At 43.2% G+C, this 27,187-nt stretch overlaps 1 long non-coding RNA gene across 1 annotated transcript; it reads left to right on the top strand.

Moving 5' to 3' along the window:
- Positions 1–288: 288 nt before the first annotated feature.
- LOC123383100 lies at positions 289–16,719 on the top strand. Its single transcript, XR_006592465.1, has 2 exons — positions 289–1,609; positions 15,468–16,719. It is a non-coding gene; the product is annotated as an uncharacterized LOC123383100 (long non-coding RNA).
- The last annotated feature ends 10,468 nt before the right edge of the window (positions 16,720–27,187 follow it).

The raw sequence follows: 27,187 nt of genomic DNA, 5'->3' as shown, positions 1-27,187 counted from the left end.
TTGAAAAGTGCATTTACAGGTTGTAGGCTAAAGAAGGAGGAAGGATGGTTTCTGTTGATTTGATTGAAGATGTCAAGCATTCTCATTACTAACAATAATGTATTAGGGACTCCCTAAAGGCAAAGCAAGGCTTTCTATGGACAATCACCATCTGTCCAAGATCACCAGTGCCTTCAGCTTTAGCTCAAGGGATGTGAACTTTGACTCATTTTCCTAATCCTAGGAGGGATACAAAGCACGGTACAGCTAGAAAGTGAGTGCGGGGGGTGGGGGCGGGAGGGGGGGGAGGCTTGTCAGCCTCTCAGCTTTTAGGGAGGTCCTCTCTCTCCTGTGTTCTGTGCACACTACCGCAGAGGTCTTAGAATTAATTGCCTCCATGGGAGATATTCAAGGAGAGGGGCTGGCCTGTGATGATGATGATGCCCCAGATCCTGAAGGCAGGGAATCAGGGACGGCAAAGTCACAGCACCCACACTATCGGTCCCCTGCCCAACCCCCCGTGACAACTGTCGGCACTTGATGTCAGACCGCCTGATCTCAACCGGAGTTCCTCATCAGAATCAGAGAACAGAAATGACCATTTTCTTGATCGCCCTAAGAATTTACACAACTCATCACACTGTAGATGCACAAGGGAGAAGTTAATGCATTATAACCAGTACCTTGGGGCCTTGGGGCTTGCTTCTCTGGGGAACCCCACGTGCAATCTGACAGTCCTTCTCGACAGGTAACACTGGGCAGTGACTAGCTATCCCAGCAGGTTGGTGAACGAGCTGAAGTTTATTTGCCACCCCGGCCATTTGGTGACCCAAGGGAAATGAAAGGCTACAGAAAAAGTTCAGATTAATCTTTCCACTGGGGGCTTCTGAGAGCTACAGCCCGGAGGTGCAGCAGGAAGACACAAAAGGAAACTGGGGGTCGTAATCAATTTTCCTTATAACAGTGTCATGTTTGTTATATTTGTAGATACCGTGGCAGGCAGATTTCTAAGATGGCTCCCAGATTCCTGCCCCAGGGGTCACACACCATATAATCCCCTCCCCAGGACAGTGGGTGGAGTGGGTGGGACATGAGAGCATGGTGGCATTTCTGTCCTCTGTTTGGGTTACACTGTGTGACAAAGGTGAAGGGACTTCTCAGACGTGCCTAAGTAGTTGACTCTGTGTTCATCAAAAGGAAGGGTATCATCAGGGTGGGCCTGACCCAATCAGGTAAACACTTTAAAAGAGGGTTTAGACACCTGAGTGTCTCGGTCAGCTAAGCGTCCGACTTCAGTGCTGGTCATGATCGCATGGTTCATGAGTTCGAGCCCCACATCGGGGTCTTTGCTGTCAGCACACAACCTGCTTTGGATCCTCTGTCCCCCCTCTCTCTCAAAAATAAAAAGTAACCTTAAAGAAACTAACTGCCATATTTGGAGAGGATCACATAGCAAAGAAATATGTGTAGCCTCTAGGCGCTGAGGGCCTCAGTCTTACAGTTGCAAAGAACTGAATTCTGCCAACAATTGGAGAGCTTGGAAGAGGACCCGGACCCTCAGGTGTGATAGCACTCTTGACCACCAGCACTTGGATTTCAGCATTGTGAGACTCCGAGCTGAGAAAGCCAGGTGAGCCTACAAAACTGTGAGATAATAAATGGGCATTGCTTTAACTGCTAAATTATGGTCCACAGGGATAGAAAGCAAATGCAGATTTTATTTACTTATAAGATCTGCCACTGATGGTAAGACATACCACAGACTTTCTAACATTTAGGGAAACAATAAAAACTATAACATTAAATGTTATAACGCATAAATTGTAAGATGTCTGATTTTAAAATCCAATAAAATGAGAAATGTGTATCTTGGTATTAAAGAAGCATGTCAGCATTATTGCATTTGTGAATCCCTAGAAATCTTCCAAGCCTTTTCACCCAAGATTTTTTAAATTCCAGTTAGTTAACATACAGTGTAATAGGAGTTTCAGGTGTATAATACAGTGATTCTACACTTCCTTACAACACCCAGTGCTCATCAGAACAGGTGCCCTCCTTAGTCCCCATTGCCTATTTCACCTCTCCCCCAACCCACCTCCCCTCTGGTAACCATCAGTTTGTTCTCTATAGTTAAGAGTCTGTTTTTTGGTTTGTCTCTTTTTTTTCCTTTAGATCTTTTTTAACGTTTATTTATTTTTGAGACAGAGAGAGACAGAGCATGAACAGGGGAGGAGCAGAGAGAGAGGGAGACACAGAATCTGAAACAGGCTCCAGGCTCCGAGCTGTCAGCACAGAGCCCAAAGCGGGGCTTGAACTCACGGACCGCGAGATCGTGACCTGAGCCGAAGTCAGACGCTTAACCGACCGAGTCACCCAGGCGCCCCCCTTTAGATCTTTTTAATGTTTATTTTTGAGAGAGGGAGGGAGACAGAGCGCAAGCAGGGGACAGGCAGAGAGAAAGGGAGACACAGGATCTGAAGCAGGCTCCAGGCTCTGAGCTGTTAGCACAGAGCCCCACGCGTGGCTTGAACTCACGGACCATGAGATCATGAGCCGAAGTCGGACGCTAAACCGACTAAGCCACCCAGGCGACCCTGTCTCTTTTTTTGATTTGTTCATTTGTTTTGTTTCTTAAATTCCACATATGAGTGAAATCATAAGATATTTGTCTTTCTCCAACTTATTTCATTTAGCATTATACTCTCTAGATCCATCCATGTCATAACAAATGGCAAGATTTCATTCCTTTTCATGACTAAGCAGTATCCCACTGTATGTCTATACCACATCTTTATCCATTCATCAATCAATGGACACTTAAACTGCTTCATAAATTGGCCATTGTAAGTAATGTGGCAATAAACATAGGGGTGCATATATGTTTTTGAAATAGCTTTTCACATAAGATTATTTTTTTTGAGAGAAAGAGAGCAGGGGAGGGGGCAGAGGGAGAGGGAGAATCTTAAGTAGGCTCTACACCCAGCAAGGAGCCAACGTGGGGCTCGATCTTACAACCGTGAGATCATGACCTGAGCTGAAATCAGGAGTCAGATGCTTAACCAACTGAGCCACCAGGCACCGCTCTCCCCTTTTGTGAGACTTTTCACATAAGATTTGATTTAGTCTTCCTTCATAACCCTGTGATAGTTGAGAGGGGAGGGGTCATAATGAGAGAGCTGAGGTGCAGAGAAGTGAAATGACTTACTCAAGGTCACAACACCAGACGGAGCCACGACCAGATACTGGGCCTGTGCTTTCCACAGTGCCAGGACCAGACCCTTGGACCTCATTTTGCCAACACCCAACACCCCTACAAAGTGAAACTATGCTACTAACAGCCCTGCTCACGGGAAAGCCACAGAGGTGAGCCCGTCACTTCTGAGCCACTCTGAGGGGATTAGAAGTGTGTCCCAGGCCAAGGCAGCCAGTCCATAGTCTGAGCAGTCACTAATGATGGGGGCCAACTAAAAAAGATGAGTTGGGCTAATCAGATTTGCTCTGCCAGGAATTATGAGGCAGTAGTTCAGTAGTGGAGCAGGAAGGTCGTGGGAGCCACGGGTGATCAGAAGGTTATGTGGGAATAGACACCATGTGCAATGATGGGAGGCTATCCAATGGCGTGAGGGAATGGGGCAATGGAGAAAGCAGACGTTCCGGCCGATAGAGCCCATGGAGCCCACGAGAAGATCGAGGAGATCACCCCCTGGGCCCGTTTCTGTTTCAGAAATGCCCCAATTCCAATTCAAACCCTTCTGTGTCCTTAAAATCCCCTCCCCAAGTTTTCTCAGAAATGTGGTTGAGTCTCTGTCCATTGCAGCTGTACCATTCATAAAGTCATGATCTATGCGGTCCAGTTTTGAAGCTGAGTTATGGCTAAAGAAACATACTTCACGCAAAAAAGTGATGTCAGAAAAGCTCGTGTTTACCAACCACTATGAACCTTTTTCTCCCCTAACCCCCACTGTCCTCATGTACTACAACTGCACTTGGCCTTGACAATCCCCCTAGGACGACTCTCTAGCCCTCCCTCCCACGTGCATCTTGTGGTCTTTCTCCCTTCTTCAGTCTTACAATCACCCATCGCAAAAGCCCAAGAACTGGCCTAGCCAGACAAGGTCCTCCTTGGAGGGTGGGGGGAGGCTAAGAATCCAAGTAGTACAAGTCAGAATCCTCTTTAATGAGCAGAGGCTGGGAAAACATATGACAACACTCACATTTCAATCATTATTTACCCTGACCTCACACTGCCGAGAAAAAACCCCACAACTAAAACAGAATCTGCTTTTGAAATGATGGTCGCTGCATGGATATGCCATGAATATTAAGAACTGTGTTTATGTGTTGCAGCCACACTGATTCTGAGGTTTCTGGGTGCAATACCTGTCAAGTGATGTGGTCAAGTGAACCAGATGGGCTAAACGATGGTTATCCAAACTGAAATCGATAGTGGAGATGAAGCCGGACTGGGGTGGGTGGGAGGGGATGTGGCTGGGTGCGAGTTCCTGCTTTGTTTTGAGAGGCTCAGCCGGAAGTGGCCTGTAGACCTTGCAGAGGGAGTTCAGAGAACCAAGTGAGGAGGCGGGAGGTGAGCCTTTGGGAAGGAAGGATGTGGTAGCCAGACTGGAGCATCTTTGAGCTGGGCGGGAGCCTAGCCCTCCCCAGCAGGCCCTGCAATGTTAGCTCTGGGGTTCTTCAGGGAAGTTCAGAGGGGGTAATGGAGCCTCAAAGGGCACTTTGACTTTACCCAGCTCTAGACGACCCCCAAATGGACCAGGGGGGTCCAAAGGAGGCTGCAGAAGATGACGGGCCTAGAGTTGAGGTAATTCCATGCCAGAAACTCCCTCCCAACATGGATGGCAGGGACCGTCCTGCAACAAAGGGGCTCTTCCTCAAGGCAGGGCATCTTGGGAACTGTGTCTGCGAATCTGCAAAATCCTTCACGGAATCCCAACCAACAAACAGTCCCAGCTCACTAAGCCAAGGCTGCCTAGCCCAGCATCTCATCAATACCGAGCACAGCTAAGAATTTGGCATATTTCCAAATCACAGCAGAGTTACCAAAATAGACTTCATAGTGTCTATCCACTAATGCTCACAGAACTTGGTAGGTCAAGGCACCGCTATCATTTACAGTATGATAGCTGGGGTATGCCTGACACTTTGCCCGTGTTTCCTTTTGTTTCTTCCTCCATCCCCACTCTGAAGTAAGTATTATTGTGCTCATTTCATAGATGAGGAAACTAAGCCATGGGAAGATTAAATGACTTGCTCAAACTCATTTGGCTATTAAATCACAGAACAAGGATTTGAACACAGGTCTCTCTCTCAACCTGAGCTTCTTTGTAAGTCTTGGTGGTTGGGTTAAGAGTTCTCTGCATTCGAGATTTGACCAGTGGCCAAAAGCTGTACTACAGTAAATTTCATCCCTGTTAAAGTCCTATGGCCTGAAGCTGGACACCGACCTCCCACCTCCCCTCGTCCAATGACCAACATGGACAAGCTGTGAACTCCCATTGACTACAGTGCCTCCAAGTCTTCAATTATCTACTGACCATCCTGACCCCCCAATCTAGGCCAGATTTTCTACTCTGATTTTTAACCCCATTTTCAGCCCTATCCATTTTTTTGGAGTTCCCCGAGCTCACCCTGGGGTAAACATTCATTTAGATTTGAACACACACATGGCTGCCTTGGGAAGAAGCCTCGTGGTCCAGATCTGACCTCTGTGCTATAAGCCCCAGTGTTGCTCATTGCCTTGTGGCCCTTCTACCCCACTGCCTCCTTAATAGAGAGTGCAGTCAGAACATGCTACACAATCTTTTGGTGGCCTACCCTTTCCTTCCCACCAACCTCTGACCTTGGGCTGTCCCCATAGCTCCGGTTTGAGTAGGCATTTCCTACTGGTGACTAGGTTCCTGCCCACCCCTTCCCACTCCCAGTCCTCATTCTTGCACAGTTTTCATTGTAGCCACCGCACCCTCCTGTTGGGTGCCTGACCTTGACTCTTCCAAGTTCTCAGTTTCAAAAGTAAAAATGAGGTGTTACAAAAGGAAAGTTCCTGAAGCACTCCTTCAGAGCCTATTTCTTCTTTATTTTTAATGCTTTTATTTTTTTATTGAAGTATAACATGCATACAGAAAGTGCATAAAGCATAAGGGCTCAGTGAATTATCCCAAAGTGAACACACCTCCGTGTACATCTCTCTGGTTAAGAAGCACTGGATATCAAAAAGACAAGAAATAACAAGTGTTGGTGAGGATGTGGAGAAAGGGGAACCCTGTGCACTATCGGTGGGAATGCAAATTGGTGCAGCCACTGTGGAAAATTGTAGGGAGATTCCTCAAAGGATTAAAAGCAGAATTACCGTATGATCCAGGAATTGCACTACTAGGTATTTGCCCAAAGAAAATGAAAACACGAATTTGAAAAGATATATGCATCCCTATGGGTATTGCAGCGTTATTTACAATAACCAAGATATGGAAGCAACCTAAGTGTCCATGAATAGATGGCTGGATAAAGAAGATGTGGTGTATATATACAATGCAGCATTACTCACCTCTAAGAAAGAATGAGATCTTGTCATTTGCAACAACATGAATGGACCCAAAGGGAATTATGCAAAGTGATCAAAAGATGTATACCATACAACTTCTCTTATATGTAGAATTGAAAACACAACAACAACAAATGAACAAATAAAAGCAGAAATAGGCCTATAAATACAGAGAAAAGACCGTGATTGCCAGAGAGGAGGTGTGTGTGTGGGGGGGGCGGGGGGGGATAGGCAAAATAGGTGAAGGGGATTAAGAGGTAAACTTCCAGTTATGAAATAAGTTACGGAGATCAAAAGAACAGTATAGGGAATAGTCAATAATATTGTCATAATGTTATACAGTGGTAGGAGGTGACTGCATTTGTCATGGTGACCACTGGGTATCGTAGACAATTGTTGAATCAGTACGTGGTACACCTGAAGCTAGTATAACGTATGTCAACTATACTTCGAAAATAAAAATGAAAAATAGAAAAAATAGAATATTAGTGATACTTCATAAGACCCCTCATTTCCCTCTCAATCATATCTTTGTCCTCCCTCTGAAAGGTAGTCCTGTCCTAATTTATAACACCTTAGGTTAGTTTTTGAATGTTTTTGGCTTGTATATGAATGGAAACACACAATGTGTATTCTGTTGCATCTGGTTTCTTTTATTCAAATTATGTTCATGAGATTCATGAGTATGTTTTCATGAAGCTATCCTTGGTTCATTTTCATTGCTATGTAGTATTCCATTGCATGAATATGCCTTAATTCATTTACTCATTCTATTGTTGATAGTATTTGGGTTATTTCTACTTTGGGATTATTAAAAATAATTTTGACATATTTATACACATATACAAACACATAAGTTTGCATGCATATACAAGTGCATATAAGTGTGTATGCATATACTTTTTATTGTGAACATTTATAATTATATATAAAAATGGAATATTATGAACCTAATATGCCCACCAATCAGCTTCAGAAACTATCAATATGTGATCAATATTATTTTATCTTTACTCTCCTACCAGTGTTCCCTCACTTTGATTATTTTGAAACAAATACTATCCTCACATAATTTTATTTCTAAATACTTCAGTATACATCTTCAAAAGATATGTGCTCTTTAAAAAAGACACAAAACCATTATCCCATATAAAAAATAAATGTAATTTCTTTTTTTAAATATAATTTATTGTCAAATTGGTTTACATACAACAGCCAGTGCTCATCCCAACAAGTGCCCTCCTCAATGCCCATCTCCCACTTTCCCCTCTCCCTCACTCCCCATCCACCCTCAGTTTGTTCTCTGTATTTCAGGGCCTTTTATGGTTTGCCTCCCTCCCTCTCTGTAACTATTTTTTCCCCTTCTGCTCCTCCATGGCCTTCTGTTAAGTTTCTCAAGATCCACATATGAGTGAAAGCATATGATGTCTTTCTCTGACTGACTTATTTCACTCAGCATAATACCCTCCAGTTCCATCCATGTTGCTGCAAATGGAAGGATTTCATTCTTTCTCATTGCCAAGTAGTTTTCCATTGTGTATATAAACCACATCTTCTTTATCTGTTCATCAGTTGATGGACATTTAGGCTCTTTCCATACTTTGGCTATTGTTGAAAGTGCTGCTATAAACATTGGGGTACATGTGCCCCTATACATCAGCACTCCTGTATCCCTTGGGTAAATTCCTAGTAGTTCTATTGCTGGGTCATAGGGTAGATCTATTTTTAATTTTTTGAGGAACCTCCACGCTGTTTTCCAGAGCAGCTGCACCTGTTTGCATTCCCACCAACAAGGCAAGAGGGTTGCCATTTCTCCATATCCTCGCCAGCATCTATAGTCTCCTGATGTGTTCATTTTAGCCACTCTGACCGGCATGAGGTGGTATCTCAATGTGGCTTTAATTTGTATTTCCCTGATGATGAGTGACGCTGAGCATCATTTCATGTGTCTGTTGGCCATCTGGATGTCTTCTTTGGAAAAGTGTCTCTTCATGTATTCTGCCTATTTCTTCACTGGATTATTTGTTTTTTGGGTGTGGAGTTTGGTGAGTTCTTTATAGATTCTGGGTTCCAACCCTTTATCCGATATGTCATTTGCAAATATCTTTTCCCATTCTGTCGGTTGCCTTTTAGTTTTGTTGATTGTTTCCTTCGCAGTGCAGAAGCTTTTTATTTGGATGAAGTTCCAATAGTTCATTTTTGCTTTTAATTCCGTTGCCTTTGGAGATGTGTTGAGTGAGAAATTGCTGCAGCTGAGGTCAAAGAGGTTGTTGCCTGCTTTCTCCTCTAGGGTTTTGATGGTTTCCTGTCTCACATTTAGGTCTTTCATCCATTTTGAATTTTTTTGTATGTATGGTGTAAGAAAGAAAGTGGTCTAGTTTCATTCTTCTGCATATTGATGTCCAGTTCTCCCAGCACCATTTGCTAAAGACACTCTTTTTTTCATTGGATACTCTTTCCTGCTCTGTCAAAGATTAGTTGGCCATACATTTGTGGGTTCAATTTTGGGTTCTCTATTCTATTCCATTGGTCTATGTGTCTGTTTTTGTGCCAAACTTATTTTTTTTACTTTCTTCAGACTCTGTTTTATCTAACCACCTTGGAACAATTTCTTAAGTTAAGGAAACTGCCCAAGGAAATAGAGGTGTTAAGTAACAGTATCAGGATGAAGGCCAGCTCTTCAAGGACTTCCATTTTTTTAGCAAAGCCCTGATTTGTTATTTCTCCAATTACAAAAGAAGCATATTAGAGTTTCCATGTTTTTTGTAACCAATAGAACAACACTGAGATGTATTAAGAAAAAAAACTATCTTTCTCCTGGCCCATCTCTTACTCCATCCCCTGAGGGAACTAGTATTAATGGCTGGGTACATGTCTACCCATATTTGTCTCCTTGTTCATCCATTTAAACACACAGACATCTATTAGTAGAGTTTTTACGTTGTTTATTTGTTTATTTGCTATTAATGAAATTGAATGACATCACAGTATTTTCCTGGACAATTATATGTCTGTTGTCACGCCTATATGTTAGTAAATGTGGATATAAACTTTCTCTCTAGTTTCCCATCTTCCATATAAACACATGTGGGATATTGAGCACTTGAGGTCAAATAAGGTATACAGGATTCTTTTTAGCCAGATTTTACTTTTTCTTTTCATACCTATAATCCCTTTTACAACCTGCATTACCATTTCCTCCAATGCACACATACAGAAAATCCAAGCTAACAATCAGCGTGATTTCTTCCACCCTTTTCTCCATTTTCAAATGCATCCTGTATAAATATGTCAAAAATACACATACACATGTAGGTTTTTATCATTGTCTATTTTGTAAATGAGATGAATTATACACATTTCTGTACATATGGCTTTTCTCAGGACAGTCTCATGGAAATCCCCCCAAGTCCAGTGATACGGCTCCTATTTATTTCCTTAAGTGGTTGCATAATATGGTGCAGCTATGCTAAAATTTATTCAACCATTCCCATAGTGATGGGCCCCTTGGTTTTTATTTTTGTCATTGTAAACCACTAATAGCAGTCAACTGCTGCACTTAATTGTACATATGAGCTTATATATTTGTGCTTCTCCAGGTTGAAAGTAATTTCTGCATAAAAAGGTCTAAAAACTTCAGGGATCCAAGAAAACTTCTGCAATCTGCATTACTGTCAATAAAATACAAATTACATGAAAAACTCGCAATACCCATTGCTTTTGCTGAAATGAAGGCAAGAAAAATGAATAGTGTAGGCTAGATGTACATAATTTATGAATTATATTTGTCTTTATTTTGTTATTTATCTCCAAATCATCAGCCCCTCGATACAGCACCTCAACATCTGCAATATTTATTAGACTTGAACATCTTTGATATTTTGCCTATTTTTAGTCACACATAATACATAACTTTTCATGTATCTGTCCCCTTTTGGTTATAAAGATGTATTTGTCAAGATAGGAAGAGAGAACATTTTATTCAACACGTTTGTCAGTTAGCTTGTTTTGTAACTTGTTTAATTAGATATATAGTAAGTGAGCCTCAATGTGGTCTCTTGCCCAAGGCCCTGCACATGTTCATGAGGGACTGATCGATCTACTAACTCAGCTATTAATTTTTTCCTTCTTCATTCACTCAGCACACATCTGCTTAATGTTTTCTATGAGCCAGGCATTGAAATAATTTCATTCTTTCAACAAACATTGCCTGTCACTAGTGTGCCGGAGACTGGACTCCCAATTGGTATTAAGGATGCTCTGATTAACATGATGGGATTCTGGGGCGCCTGGGTGGCCCAGTCAGTTAAATATCTGACTCTTGATTTTGGCTCAGGTCATGATCTCATGGTTCATGAGTTCGAGCTCCATGTTGGGCTCTGCGCTGACAGTGTGGAGCCTGCTTGGGACTCTCTCTCCCTCTCTCTCTGCCCCTCCCCCACTCACACTCTCTCCCCTTCTCTCTTTCTCTCAAAGTAAATAAACATTGAAAAAAATATGATCCGAGGGGCGCCTGGGTGGCTTAGTCGGTTGGGTGTCCGGCTTCGGCTCCGGTCATGATCACATGGTCTGTGCGTTCAAGCCCAGTGTCGTGCTCTGTGATGACAGCTCAGAGCCTGGAGCCTGCTTGTCTCCATCTCTCTGCCCCTCTCCTGATTGTGCTCTGTCTCTCTCTCTCTCTCTCTCTCTCTTTCAAATAAAAAAAAAATAAAAAAATATGATCCGATTGTAACCAGAAAGAGCCCAATCCCACGAAAAAAAGAGAAAAAATTTAAAAACAATTCAAGCGTGCTAAGTGTCCAATGAAGGTGCAATCCAGGCCACAATGAGCACACACAGAAGAGATTACCTCAGTCCAGGGAAGTTGGCGGCATCTTTATAGAGGAGGAAGTGATATTTGGGTTGGGACTTAATGGGTGAGTTGGGCTGAGTTGCTGGCACTGGGTCTCTAATATATACATAATGTGTATTATATAAGCAAAATGTTTATTTTTATAATACACTATGTGTATAATATATTTGTACTATAATTAGTAGCATAAAATATACTTTATGTATTTATAATTATGAGCTAATATGATAAAATAAATAAATTTAAATATATAATTCATTCTACAAATATGTGATAAATATATAATATATATCATACATATAAATTTTGTTTTTTTTTTAATATATAGCGACACTTCTTTATTTGTTTAATTTTTTTTTAATGTTTATTCTTGAGACAGAGAGAGAGACAGAATGTGAGCAGGGGAGGGACAGAGAGAGGGAGACACAGAATCTGAAATAGGCTCCAGGCTCTGAGCTGTCAGCACAGAGCCTGACACGGGGCTCGAACCCATGAGCTGTGAGATCATGAGCTGAGCTGAAGTCGGACACCCAACCGACTGAGCCACCCAGGCACCCCATATCATACATATACATTTAGGACCCTGGAGAAATATAAGTAGAAGATAAGGGCTAACCTGAGGAAGCATTTGCTGTTAGAGTCTTACCACTCTATTAAAATGTTGATGAAATCTGTGGAAAGAGACAGGAATTTGGGAGAGAAGGGTGAACAGGGTGAAGAGATCAACATTTTGAAGAAAGGGACAGTTGCTTGTGGGATTTCAGACTTGTTGATTTATTATTGAATCTCTTAGGCAAAAAGCCAAGGTTCTGTCCACACTGGTGAAATGCAGATGAGGACCAAGCAATTAGCTGGTGAACTTGGCTTAAGTTGCTTGTTCTAGCCATTGAGATGATTCACCCCCAAGCAAACCTCAGCAGCAGGTTGATGAGACCAACATCGCGTTATTGCACTGGCCTCTTGCTTTGTTGGCTGAGGTTTTCCAAAGTTCCATCTGACCACCCAGACTCTTCCCAGGTGCTGCCCGCACATGTGTGAAAGAGCTTTTGCCTGAAGGTGTTTTTCTGACCCACTACCTCAATCCAGAATATTCGCCAAAGCTATTATTGCCCACAGAACCTAACTCTCTCACACCCCCACTGCTCAATGATCTCACCTCCCCAAGATGGCAGCCAAGATTACTGGGAAAACTGCTGGTGACATGCACACAACAAAGGGGGAAGCAGAGAAGCTTCTGGACCATCCTCCTAGTCAGAGGAGGGATTCCAGCTCCCCTCCTGGCAAAAATTATACTATCCCCACCCGAATGGTCAGAGTGGAACAAATTTTGAAAATCATAACAGGCTGAACACTTTCATCCACGAATCCAGTAGATTTTCCAACTGTGAGTAAAATGATAGAAAACAACTTCAAATGGATCTATTAGGAAATCCAAATTAAGTCAATTGTGAGAATCCAAATAGAAAATCTAAGCCAGGGGCACCTAAGTGTCTCAGCTGGTTAAGCATCAAACTTCAGGTTTGATCACAGTTTGTGATCAAGCCTCACATTAGGCTCTGCACTAACAGCTCAGAGCCTGCTTTGGATCCTCTGTCTCCCTCTTTCTCTGCCCCTCCCCAGCTTGTGTTCTCTCTCACTCTCTCTCTCTCAATAAAATAAATAAAATAAAGTAAACATTAAAAAAAAAAAAAGAAAATCTAAGCCAGTAGTTGGGTTTTTCTCAATTGCAGCGAGGAATCCTCCACATTCTGGCTTTAATTCTTTTCCTCTGTTTGCGTGGGTGGTCAAGGAAGATATTGTTTAATCTATAAACAAAAGAAATCGAGGATGGGTGATCAGGAGGCTAAGGGCTGCTTCTCCAATAAAGATTCACGATCCCTTGCTCAGTTTTTACACCTGAGCCCATTTTCAAGCTCAGAACACATGGCCTGAGGAAGAGGTAAATTCCCAGGTCAAGTTCCTGCAACACAAGGCAACCATATACAGTAACGATTTCCCCAGTCCCTTCCTATGGCCACTTACTACCCTGGGTAATCCCGCCCTGGGGAAAGGCAGATGAAACATCCAAATGTTTCAAATATTTTTTTTAAAATATATACGAAATTTATTGACAAATTGGTTTCCATACAACACCCAGTGCTCATCCCAAAAGGTGCCCTCCTCAATACCCATCACCCACCCTCCCCTCCCTCCCACCCCCCATCAACCCTCAGTTTGTTCTCAGTTTTTAACAGTCTCTTGTGCTTTGGCTCTCTCCCACTCTAACCTCGTTTTTTTTTTTTCCTTCCCCTCCCCCATGGGTTCCTGTTAAGTTTCTCAGGATCCACATAAGAGTGAAACCATATGGTATCTGTCTTTCTCTGTATGGCTTATTTCACTTAGCATCACACTCTCCAGTTCCATCCACGTTGCTACAAAAGGCCAGATTTCATTTTTCCTCATTGCCACGTAGTATTCCACTGTGTATATAAACCACAATTTCTTTATCCATTCATCAGTTGATGGACATTTAGGCTCTTTCCATAATTTGGCTATTGTTGAGAGTGCTGCTATGAACATTGGGGTACAAGTGGCCCTATGCATCAGGACTCCTGTATCCCTTGGATAAATTCCTAGCAGTGCTATTGCTGGGTCATAGGGTAGGTCTATTTTTAATTTTCTGAGGAACCTCCACACTGCTTTCCAGAGCGGCTGCACCAATTTGCATTCCCACCAACAGTGCAAGAGGGTTCCCGTTTCTCCACATCCTCTCCAGCATCTATAGTCTCCTGATTTGTTCATTTTGGCCACTCTGACTGGCGTGAGGTGATACCTGAGTGTGGTTTTGATTTGTATTTCCCTGATAAGGAGCAACGCTGAACATCTTTTCATGTGCCTGTTGGCCATCCGGATGTCTTCTTTAGAGAAGTGTCTATTCATGTTTTCTGCCCATTTCTTCGCTGGGTTATTTGTTTTTCAGGTGTGGAGTTTGGTGAGCTCTTTATAGATTTTGGATACTAGCCCTTTGTCCGATATGTCATTTGCGAATATCTTTTCCCATTCCGTTGGTTGCCTTTTAGTTTTGTTGGTTGTTTCCTTTGCTGTGCAGAAGCTTTTTATCTTCATAAGGTCCCAGTAATTCACTTTTGCTTTTAATTCCCTTGCCTTTGGGGATGTGTCGAGTAAGAGATTGCTACGGCTGAGGTCAGAGAGGTCTTTTCCTGCTTTCTCCTCTAAGGTTTTGATGGTTTCCTGTCTCACATTTAGATCCTTTATCCATTTTGAGTTTATTTTTGTGAATGGTGTGAGAAAGTGGTCTAGTTTCAACCTTCTGCGTGTTGCTGTCCAGTTCTCCCAGCACCATTTGTTAAAAAGGCTGTCTTTTTTCCATTGGATGTTCTTTCCTGCTTTGTCAAAGATGAGTTGGCCATATGTTTGTGGGTCTAGTTCTGGGGTTTCTATTCTATTCCATTGGTCTATGTGTCTGTTTTTGTGCCATGTTTCAAATATTTCAAGGACTGTTGGACACAGAGTCCAAGTCATCATTAGTATCTGGGACCTGAAGTGTCAACATGGTCCCTCAGTAGATTAGAGGCTTATGGGAAGAGGTTAATAAGTTGAATCTGGCTCAGTGTGAGTCCACTGGGTCCGTGGACAAGCATGGTACTTATTTCTTCAGTCTCCAAATGTGTAATTTTAATGCATATGCTTGGCAGCTGAACAGCCCCAACAGTTCCTTTGTTTGTGGGGCAGGAGCTATTGTAGCGGGAAAGTTAAGTGGAAGCTTTTGAAATTGCCTCTTCCCCACAGCCAATGTGGTCAATCCAAAATGATATTGTACCCTTGTAGAGACAGCAGAGATTATGCCTCCCTTAGAGACCTAACATCTGAGAGGTAGTAATCCCTGCCATGTTCCTCCGAAGGCAAATGCATCCTGGAGGATGACAGTGAACTCATGCAGTGGAGTCGTCTCATTGTAACTGCCATGTCACAAGTAGGATCTTAGCTAGATTAAACTAACACGGTCTCAGGCACATGGCATGCTACCATTGATCTGGTGAATGTGGGTCTGTTGGTGTTTTTCTTTTTTACCCTCATTAGAAAGGAAAACGAGAAGTCTGAATTCACTTGAAACGAATACAACATACACTATGTAGTCTTGCCCCATAAAGAAGAATGAAGCTATGTGCCAAATGAGCATCAGGACCTAGGTAATCTATGCCAAAGTGACCTGGACTATCTACACATTTCAAAGGACGTCACATTGGTTCACTGTATCGATGGCATCGCGTTGGTCAGATCAGGTGAGCAAGAAGTGGCAAATATGTGGGAGTCTTGGTAAGTCACACGTGTTCAAAAGGGTGGGAAATCCGTCTTGTGAAGATTTAGGGGTCCACCAGATCAGTGAAGTTTGCCTAGTTTGGAAGGCAAGTGGACAAATGCGCGCATACAGCCTGAGAAGGACAGGTGTCCAGGAGCTCAGGGTCTGGTCACACCACTAGGTAAACCATCTAGACCAGCAGCGATGCTAGCTGGGGGGCAACCCTCACCCATCTAGGATGGATAGGAGAGGAGGGAGACCATGAGTGTGAGTTGCTACCTTGGGACGGGCTACAGTGGCAGGGGCTAGGGTTTGCCCCTTTGCTTTTCTTTGACACGAAGTGAAAGAATCTAAGTGGCCCAGGGGCAGATCATAGGGGGACCTGAGGTGTACAATCCAGATCCTCTGCTTCCGGACTGAAGCATCCTTCTGGCAGCTGCTGGAAGTGTTGATGACTGATAGCTCAGCTGGGCTCCCCACTGCCACAATGGTCCTTAGCTGAAGAGAGTCCCTCACCTGGGGTCATATCTCCTTACCTGAGCAGCCTGCATATAATGACCAGCAGCCTGCATACAATGACTAGTTAACACAGGGCTATAAAGGCCTGGTCCCTTTGCCCCAAGTGAGAACAACTCCCGTGCCATCCCAGCTCCAGAGTCTCCCCAAATGGGCTGAGGCCTTTGCTGTGACTGTATCACAGCTGAGCTCTGGTCCCTTCACTTTCCCACAGCTACTGATCGTCAAAGCACCCCATATACTAACCTCCATTTCACAGTTTGCTTCCCATGGAACCCAACCTTCAACACGTAACATAGCCTTGTACATCTCATTTTTGTAAGAAAATATGTTAAGGGGAGCCTGGGTGGCTCAGTCAGTTTAGTGACCAACTCTTGGTTTTGTCTCAGCTCATGATTTCGCAGTCTGTGGGGTCGAGCCCGCGCTGTTCCGTGCGGAGCCCCCTCGGGGTTCTCTTTCTCCCTCTGCCTCTACCCCATCCTTCAAAATAAATAAATAAACTTTTTTAAGAAAATATTTTATGGCATTTTTCAAAAAGCTAATAGCAATTTACACTCTCATCAGAAGCATGTGTGTAGGAGAATTGTAATTAGTGAAGGAAAAACATACAGTGCAGAGAATAGCAATTCTCAGGGCCACATGAGATTTATCGTTGTCTAATTGCTTTCTAAGCATAAGTTCCTTACCAAGGTATTTATCTCCTAAACCACATACTTTATTTTTTTTATGATGGAAGCTGATTTTTTTAAAAATGGGATTTGCTTTATAGGAATGTACTTTGTACATACAAATGCAGAACATACACATTTTGCATGATAAACGGTATTTCTATAAATCCAGCTGTATAGAATTTATATGGAACTTACAAATAAATATCGAAACATTATATAATATATGCATATAGTTTACTTAACATTTATTGAGGGTTTACTGTGTGCAAGGCAGTGTGATATGTGCATTCACTCATTGGACCCTCACAGCAGCCCTATTCAATGAAAATTTATTCCATTTTATAGATGCAGAGAATATAGTACTTTGTACAGATGAGGAAACTGAGGTACAGCAAAGTGAATGAGCTTGACTAAGAGCATGTAGACCATGAGTGGTAGCGCTGGACTCAAACTCAGGCACTTTGGCTCCAGAAGTCTCTATTCTTTGGGTGTTGAGTTAACCAAAGAAGGACAAAGCGTCAATCTCTTGTTCCTCCTCCTGTCCTTCAGACTATGGGGATGGTTTTATCAGGTTTTCTCCATTAATAATAATGGAGATTCAGGCCACACTGGGGGAGATATTTAGAGGAATGAACCTGGAGGATTTTGAACATGTCTGTTCAGGGAATTATTTTATCAACAATAGTGAAATAAACCTAAAGCAGGGGTTTGGTCTGATCTCAGTGTCTGGAGAAATTTGAGATATTTCCAGTGAATCAGATGCTTATAGGTATAAGGCAGGTAACTTAAGTGAATGGCAGCTGGGTGTAGACAGTGGCAAACTGGGGCACTCACACTCATCCAAAGGGGGTAGCTGCTTCTTGACTCCAGCCTCAAGTGGCCAATAGGAAAATGGGTCCAGAGTGGACAGCCCTTCCCATTTTTTCAAGAGAACCCAGAAATATAGATAAAATCTCATAATTGTTAGATGTGAATAAAAATTTTTGATGGCAATATTTTGCAAGCCAGACAGAATCCATCTGTAACTCAGCTATGGCTCATTGGCTGCCATTTTGTAACTTCTGATCTGAATGAAAATTAAGAAGGTGGCTTCCCAGGGTGCTATGAATTAAAGAGCACTGGGGAAGTGGCCTCATTCCTCTAACTGTCTCCCTTGGTGTGGCCTGAATTTCCATTATTATTAATATATCCTTCAAGTTAAAATTGAATTCTCTACACTCATTAAAAAACTATGGCAGAAAGAGGGAATCTGCTAAAACCCATCACCATACTATGAAAAGAGTGATCATATACGGCAAGCCCTCTTGCTAAAAGGTGACATAGTCCACTTTTTAAAACTGTCTAAATGGGTCTGGTTGAGGAGTCCAATGGAACCAGATTCTGCTTTGGGCTTGGTACTTCAGACTTCCCTTGGCAAAGACGTCTCTTGGACCCACCTACTTTTCAGGCCTCCCTCCTTTACCGCACCTGGCCCCACCCCTTTTTTGAGATATGATTTTATGAATGAAGATTTTTTTAACTGCAAGTGGAAAAGCAATTCAAAGTGGCCTAAATAAGAGAGAGAGAGAGGAGGAGGAGAAGGTGCTAGAGAGAATGTATTGGGTTGAACTAGAAACCAATCTCTGAGGAATCGAGGTCAGACATGTCCAATGATACCTTTCCCCATCTCCCAGCTACATGGTCCTCTGTGTTGGCTTCATTATTTGGCAGGGTCTCCCGATGAAGTGGGCAAGGTGACAAGTAGCACCTCTGGTGTAACTGATACCCACCTAGCAACTCTACAGAAAAGGGGTCCCTCTTCCTCAGTGGTCCCAACAAAATGGACATGGGTCATGTGTTCATTCCTAAACCAATCACCGTGGTGGAGATGGGGAGTGTAGAATCCTCTGATTGGCTAAACTTGGTTTATATGTCACCTTCTCTCCCCCAGAAGCCACAATATAGGGCCAACCCCTTCTAAAAAGCCATAGACTTAGAGTCTGATGCGCGAGACAGGCTTCAGAATAAAAACTCGAGGGGCTCTTACCACAGGAAATGGAAAGGGATATTGGGGAAGGTAAAATACCAACTTGGATTTCCAGGGAGACATGGACAGTTACCCGGTTTCCTTGCATTTGACTAACAAGGAAAAGCAAATCCAGCGGCCAATGAAGCAACTTAAAAGCTTTTCTTCTCCATGAAGCCGCTCTCAGCTCAATTCCTGCTCTGGGTTCTGGCCTCTGCCTTTGGGCTCCTGCTGGCGTGGCCATCAGGCTCTGGCTATGCTGCTGAATCTGATCTCCCAGAGACAAAGCACCTCCTTCCATGGGCTGCGCTGCTTCCTCCGAGGGCTGCCTTCCCTCCAAGGGCTCCTACAGTTTTTCACTGCTAATGTCACAGTGCAGCCAGCAACCTTGCAAGCTTGTGGAGAAAACGTGTCAGAAACACAGCCTCAACCTACTCTTTTCTCCCAGGCATGACCACAGTGTTTCCTTTCTCAAAGAGACTACTGTGGCTATGCTTGGCTAGACTTCTTTGCAGCATTTATAAGACCTGTGACACGGGCTCAACTTGCCTACCTTTGTCTTTCAGTATAACTCTTTATTGTTACACTGAGCTGCTTTCCATTCCCTCCACAACCCTGAACTTCTCTCCCTTACCTTTGCAGATTCTGTTCCATCCCTGGTGTGCACTACCTTCATTGCTGGCTATTGTTGTCATCCTACCGACTATAGAGGACCTTCGCCTTTCTCTGCTAATACTCAACATCCCTCCCTTCCTATTAGGTCCAGTGTGTTGTTTCCTTATGGATTTTCTCCCTGGATGATCTATGCGTTGATGTAACTGGGGTGTTAACGTCCCCTCTTATTACTGTATTACTGCCAATCTCTCCCTTTATGCCTGTTAATATTTGCTTTATGCATTTGGGTGCTTCAATATTGGGTGCATAGATGTTTACAATTGTTATATCCACAACTTTCCTATTAGAATACTGATCTACAAGAGAAATTCTCCACGTCTATGATTTTGATGGGAAGAGTGGCCAGCTCCCACTAAAAAGCCAATGGTACTAGATTCTTCTACTCCCCCTCCCCCATCCTGGGCTTAGCCAGCCGCTGATTGTGTGACTTTGCTCACTTTGTCATACACTCTGTCCTGGGACTTTGATTTTCAGGGGATAAGAGAAGGATGTTCTCAGCAGTAAGGAGGCTGAACCAGTCTATTCCTTCTGCGTGACCTCTGCCTCTTCATCTTCCATGGTTCCCCAGGTTCTGCCATTTTCCAAATCCGGTCATTTCAGCCTCCTGACAATTCTGTGAGCGCCTCATCTCCCTGATCTCTTTCCCATGCTTCCCCCTTGTTTCTTTCAGCAAGACAGGGAAGCTTTCTGTTGTTTGCCGCTGAGAACTCTGACTGACACGACCTCCTCTAATGGCCAGCTTGCATCTTACTTCCTATACAAAGCTGTCCCACAAGCCATCTTGTCTTCTACATTCCCATAAATTCTCCAAGAGAAGAGCAAATTCTGGGGCACGTGGGTCGCTCAGTCAGTTAAGCATCCAACTCTTGGTTTCGGCTCAGGTCAAGGTTTCTCAGTTTCGTGAGTTTGAGCCCTGTGTCAGGCTCTGCGCTGACAGCACAGAACCTGATTGGGATCCTCTCTCTCCCTCTCTGCCTGCCCCTCCCCAACTCACACTGTCTCTGTCTCTCTCAAAATAAATAAACTTTAAAAAAAGAAAAGAAAAGAAAATCCTTGGCATTGGCTTTGATTTTTAGTTACTCACTTACATATCTGTCCCTTACACTGGACCAGGTACTCCTTGACGACAGGGACTGTGTCTTAGGTGGCTTTGGAACTCTAAAGCTAGCTCGGTGCTTGGCACACAGTAGGTACTTCATAATTGTGCATTGAATGAGTAACTATGGGTTTACTTAAATTTAGACAATTTTTCATCAGGACATTGTACTGCCACAGGTATTTTCATCCCTTCTCTATTTAAAAAGAGACTTATTGGGGCTCCTGAGTGGCTCAGTCGGTTGAGCGTCTGACTTTGGCTCGGGTCATGATCTCGCTGTTTGTGGGTTCGAGCCCTGCATCAGGCTCCGTGTTCACAGCTCGGAGCCTGGAGCCTGCTTTGGATTCTGCGTCTCCCTCTCTCTCTGCTCCTCCCCTGCTTGCACTCTGTCTCTGTCTGCCTCTCGAAAATAAGTAAACATTAAAAAAAAAAAAACTTAAAAAAGAAAGAAAGAAAGAAAAAATAAAAAGAGACTTATTTCAGCCCTCATTTCGATTTGTCACGCTCGCTTTATGTGCTTTCACCCTTTCTCCAGAGTCTTCAGAAGTATATCAAAGATTTCAGGTTCCTTTCCTGTCTTCTGGTCCTGCCAGCCAGGCTATCGGGATAATGATGACAACAGTCATATTTACACAGCTTTCACTACCAGCTAAGCCCTGGGCAAAATTTTGTATATCTGGTATCAGGTTACTGGCGATGATTATGGTCCCATTGACAGCTGAGGAAACTAAGGTTTGGGAAGGCTCCAGTGCCTTTCCCAGAGTCAGAGAACCGGTAAGAGGTCGAGCTGCCGTGACCCAATGTGCTTTTTATGGCTCGCGTCCTCCTCATGGCGATTCCCTGAAGCCGTGAAATGTCTAAAAGATCAGCAGAAATGTAAGGAAAATCAGGAGGCTGAATAATGATCAAAAGAAAATAATCAGCTCTGGGGCAGGTAAGAATTATCTACTCTTTTTTGGCTTAAGTTAACCTTTTATGGAAGCCTCTTGCCGAGACTGTCCCCAAGCGTTTGTTCATTATAGGACCTTCTAATTTGGTAGATTTCGGTCCCTTTTAGCCCACACGTATTTCATGTTTCAAACACCTGGAGAGTATCTGCAGGTGAGAATGCCATGGATACAGAAATGAATACACCAAGTCCTAGTCCTTACAAAGCTCTCCACTGAATACCCTGGTTTCTCTTCAGATCGCATAAATCTTTCGCCTTTTACAAAGCTCGCCACCGCCACCGATAGAGGACCAGGCTAATAAAAACCACACCCAAGGACAAAAGAATCTTAGAGGGACCAGCAAAGTGCTCTGAAAGCACAGAAGAGGATGAGGGCAATTCGTCCAAATATATATCAGGATGACTTTACAGGTCAGGACACTGGAAGGAGATGTAGGAGAGGAACAAAGCACCGGTGGGTAAGAGGGTGGACTCCAGAGCTGCCCGGATTCAAATCCCTGGATTCAAATCTTGCTTCCAGCACCTGCCAGCTCTGGGATCTTGAGCAAGTTTCTGTGCCTCTGCTTCTTCATCTGTAAAATGAGATACTGGTAAAGGTGCCCACATCTTTAGGTTCCTGTGGAGGGCTAACATTTAGCAAAATCTCAAACAGCAATCTGACACCAAGTGAGCACTCTGTAAGTGACAGATAACTAACATGTTGGATCAACAGGTAGGGAAGCGTACAGGAGGGTATTCTAGCCATGGAACCACTGTTCAAAGTTGGGAAGTGTGTATGGTGAATGGGGCTAGCGCATCGTCCGGGGGCTGGAGCGTCAGTTTCACAGAGGACGGAATGGAGGAGGTTACTTAGGATGGAGATGAGCTAAACCACCTGAAGAAGGCTCAACACCACCCCCAAAATGTGAACCACCCCATAGATGCAATCAGCAATGTTCCCAAGCGGTGACCGCAATCGAGAGCCAAAGATGGCTGCCACACACCATGAATTTGGCTCCCTGAGTTAGGGTATGGACAGGGATAAACTGTAGGAGAGAACCTTGAGTGTTTCTAAAAGGAAAAACTCAGAGAAAATTACTTTCACATGAATTTTTAAAATACGCTCCTAGCAGGGGAGGGAGGGAGGCCTGTCCGGTTTGAGGCAGACTGCACATGTCTGAAGCAACCATAATAGAAAAACGTTGGCACTCGGGCAGGGCACGGAGTCAAGAACCCTAAATCACAACTCAGGTCTTGCCATGTACCCCTCAATGAGTCACTTAAGATTTCTGGATTTCCAGCTTCTCCACCCTCAAAATGTGGGCAAAACCACCTTTCTCTGCTAGGAAACTTATGATTGATGAGGAGGGTGCTGTGTGCATGCTGGATAATAACATCACATGTAAATATTCCCATAGCTCCTCCCATCACCACACACAATCCCCAAAGCCACGATTAATCCCTTTTGAAAGCCCTGTACACATTTCACTCTGCTTACCCCACTCCCAAGAGGGCACAGGTGATTAATTCTGAATTTCTCAACTGCCCCAAGACAGTTGGAACTAGTAAATGGTGATCTGGTATTTCTAACTGGTTCAAGGTTGTAAAGCCTGGCACACCCATGAGCCACGAACCCACAAAACACGTTCACCCAGTCCAAGGCACCCTGAAGGGTGGAGAGAGGGGCCCCTAAGACAGGCTGAATTTAATGCTCTCATCACACATGTGGCAAGGAAGGGCTGCCTTTTCTCATTTGGGAAACCTTTAAAAAAATGAACAAATCATCTATGTACATTGTAAAAATGCTGGATAATGTAGTTCAAGAAAAGAAAATACAAATTATCTACAGTCCTACCACCCAGTAGAAATCCAGAGTTAATTATGCAGCGTGTGTAATCTTTTGCTAACCTGCTAAGCCTATATTGTCATATAGCCTTCCAGACTTCTTTATAATTATAAATGTTTTACAAAATTGAATCTTACTCATTCTTATTCTTGTTGATGTCTTATTATTCTCCAAGGTTTTTTTTTTTTTCAATTAAAAATATACAAAGAGTATCTCTCTGTGTCCCAGTGTTGCTTTACATCATCATCTTTAATGGCAAACTAGTAATTCACTGTATAATAACAGTTGGAACTCTGAGGCAGATAGAAGCCCAGCCGGAACTGGGTTAAGTACCACGGGGAGAGTTTGTTGGTCTGTGTAACTGAAAATCCAGAGGCAGACTTTAAACATCGCTGGACACAAGGACTCAGATCTCAGCCTCCCCATGTCCATTCCCTCCACATTTCCTTTGTGTTGGCTACTTTCAGATGAGCTCCCTTTGCTGCCTGCATAGGTGCTACTAGCTCCATATCCAGCAGAGGACCCCTCTGTCCTGAATGTCCCAACAAAAAGTCCTTGAGTAGACTCCCATTGGTGTAGCCTAGTCACATGCCCATTCCTGAGCCACACTGTTCACCATTGTTGGAATGCCTCTACTGGTCAGGCCTGGGTTCCTTTGCCTTTCATGGAATTGAGCTAGGAATTAGCTCCTTCCAGCATGAAGAAAAGAGCTCTATTTCTCACTTAAAGTTGGGGTACTATTCCTGTAAAAGAAGAAGAAGAAGAAGAAGAAGAAGAAGAAGCAGGAGAGGGGGGAGGAGGAGGGGAAGGAGGAGGGGGAGGAGAAGGAGAAGAAAGAAGAAGAAGAAGTTGCTAAACTGACCAAAACATATAATGTTTACTACATATAATAATCATCTTCCTTTACTAAGAATTCCATATAGGTCTGGCACCATGGTGGTCATTCTATGGTACCTCATATAACTCTCAAATAATCTAGGAGATTGGTGCCATTGTTATCATCACTGTTTTATAAGAATCTGAAGCTTAGCAAGGTTAAATAGTTTGCCCAAGGTCACAGAGCCTCTATCAAGAGCCCAGGATATCTAACTCTGGAGTCAATCTTTGCAAATGCTGTACTTTTCTGGGCAGATTTTGGTTTATTGGACCAGTCCCCATCTGGATGGAGCTGAAGAACCATTGATGTTGGTTATCAGAAAGAGTGAGTTGGAAAGATGGGAGGTGATGATCAGGGAGAGAATGTATACAATTAACATTTGTGCAGGGGTGCAAATGCGGAGTATGGCAAGGTCTAGGGTATGACCATGGCAGTAGGTAGCTGAGATACAAGATCTTTGGAGTAGAAGAGATCAAAGAACCGAGAGACAGGACACTGGAAGGATTATCTATGCAGATGTTGAAATCACCAAAGTTAGGTTAGGCATAGTGATGGAGAGAATAGGTCAGGAACTAAAATCCTCAGTAAATGATGGGAAGTCACTTGGGTCTGGTGAAGACTGTACCCAGGAGGGGATGTGGGTATCATCTCTTCACATGACTTTCAGAGTTGCTGTTTCTCAGGGGAGTGCCAGGTCACAGTTAGAGTTGGAGGTGGGGGTGGGTGGAAAGGGACAGAGAGAAAAGTTTTTGACAGTACAGATGACATTGTTGATAATGACCAATGAATTCCTGAAGTTACACTGGGAAGTAGGAAGATGGGAGATGGGGCAAAATCAAAGTATATACAGAATGTGGGGGATGACCTGGGAATTTGGACTTGTGTGCAAATTTGGCCTGTCAGAGAGCATTATGGGTGAATCCTGATGATCCCAAGATAGTGGGGCTGAAGCAGTGAGTGTTCTAGTGATGATGCAATGGGAGTTCAGAGTCCCCTTCTTACTCCTTCCAATGAAGTTGTCTGATTTTTCTTATCATGGCTAGTTATTAATAGTTCCCCATTCCAATTGTCTCATCCAAATTTCTCTAGACCTAACACATCCTCACTTTGGCAAGGCTGCATTAGAGAAGTCTTGGTAAAAAAAAAAAAAAATCAAAGGCCTAGAATCAAGGTCAAAATAGAAAATGATATGAGAATCTCTACAGGATATAAAGGATATGGGCAGGCCTTATTCCTTCTATGGTCAAATAATATTCTGCTATATGGGTATACCACATTTTGTTTCTCTACTCATCAGTTGATGTATATTTGGGTTGTTTCCTCTTTTGAGCTGTTATGAATAAAGATGCTATGAACATTTGCATACAAGTTTTTGACTAATCATATGTTTTCAATTCTTGCGGGTATATACCTATCCTTAAGAATTTTGTGTCTATCAGGGCACCTGGGTGGTTCAGTCGGTTGAGTGTCCAACTCCTGATCTCAGCTCAGGTCATGATCTCACGGTTCATGAGATCAAGGCCCATGTCAGGCTCTGTGCTGACAGCGTGGAGTTTGCTTGGGATTCTTTATCTCTCTTTCTCTCTGCCTCTGTCTCTCTCTCTCCCTCTCTCTCTGCCCCTCCCCTACTTGCTTACTCTTGGTCTCTCTCTCTCTCTCAAAATAAATAAATAAATAAATATTAAAAAAAAAAAAAAAAGAACTTCATGTCTATCTAGACAGAAAGGAGCCTGAAGAGCTAAACTCAGGTCTCATAAATGATGTGAGATCCAGATCCGTCTGCTTGAAGACCGTATCTTCAAAATAATGTCTGCTTATTATGGATGAAGATACAAAGTTTCAGCCCATTACCAGGAAAAAAAAATGTTACCTTGAGCTGGTGCCTTGTATACCCAGAGTCCCGAGGAGAATCAAGCAGTCCTTCCCTTTATTACTGAAATCCTATATCTGCTCATGCAAAGTCCACTTGGATGGGCTCCTGGGAGCCCATCTGGCAGGTTGTAATAGCTTCTGTTCTCCCCCGCCACAGATCTGCCCTTCAATAAATAAACAAATATTAATTTAAAGACTCCTGTGAAAGATTATATGGATGTGTGCATATGCGTGCATTTGTTTATACCACGACTCGTTTTAAACAATTATTTGGCATACACAAATTTGCACCAATTAAAATAGACAAACTAAAAAAAGGAAAACACAAGGATGTGAAATAAAATTAAATGTAAGCCATAAGGTTAACACACAATCTTCGTGCCATAGGTTCTGCTAGAGATGGACAGCAAATTTGGCTTTGAGCTTCTTGGCAGTCAAAGCAAAGAGGGAAGCATGATTAGTTGTAAGATTTCTTTTTTAATGTTGATTTATTTATGTATTCTTGAGAGAGAAAGAGCACAAGTAGGAGAGGGGAAGAGAGAGAGGGAGACACAGAATCTGAAGCAGCCTTCAGGCTCTGAGCTGTCAATGCAGAGCCAGACGTGGGGCTCAAACTCACAAACGGTGAGATCATGACCTGAGCCAAATCCAGCTGACTGAGCCACCTAGCACCCCCGGTTTGTAAGATTTCTAATGGGTGTGAAACACATATTGGCAAATCTCCTGGCCAGAAGGAGAGTTGAGGACTCTGATGGGTGTAAGACTCCAGAAGAGACACTTGTCTGGTGTTCCTGTGTGTCAAGAGCACATCCATCTTGAAGTTAGATATGGCCCTGTATTTGCTCTGTCCAAGAAATGTGAGCACGAGTAGTGTGTCATATTTCCAAATGGAAGATTCAAGAGCCAGTACACAATTCTCCATGCACTCTTTCCGATGCCACAGGGACCCACACTGCCAAGGAGAAGGGAATACAGACAAAAAAGGGAAAGAGAAGAAAAAGGAGAATGGGCTGT

Source organism: Felis catus, chromosome F2 (assembly GCF_018350175.1).
Source record: "Felis catus isolate Fca126 chromosome F2, F.catus_Fca126_mat1.0, whole genome shotgun sequence".
NCBI lineage: Eukaryota > Metazoa > Chordata > Mammalia > Carnivora > Felidae > Felis > Felis catus.
This window is presented reverse-complemented; position numbering and strand designations above follow the sequence as displayed.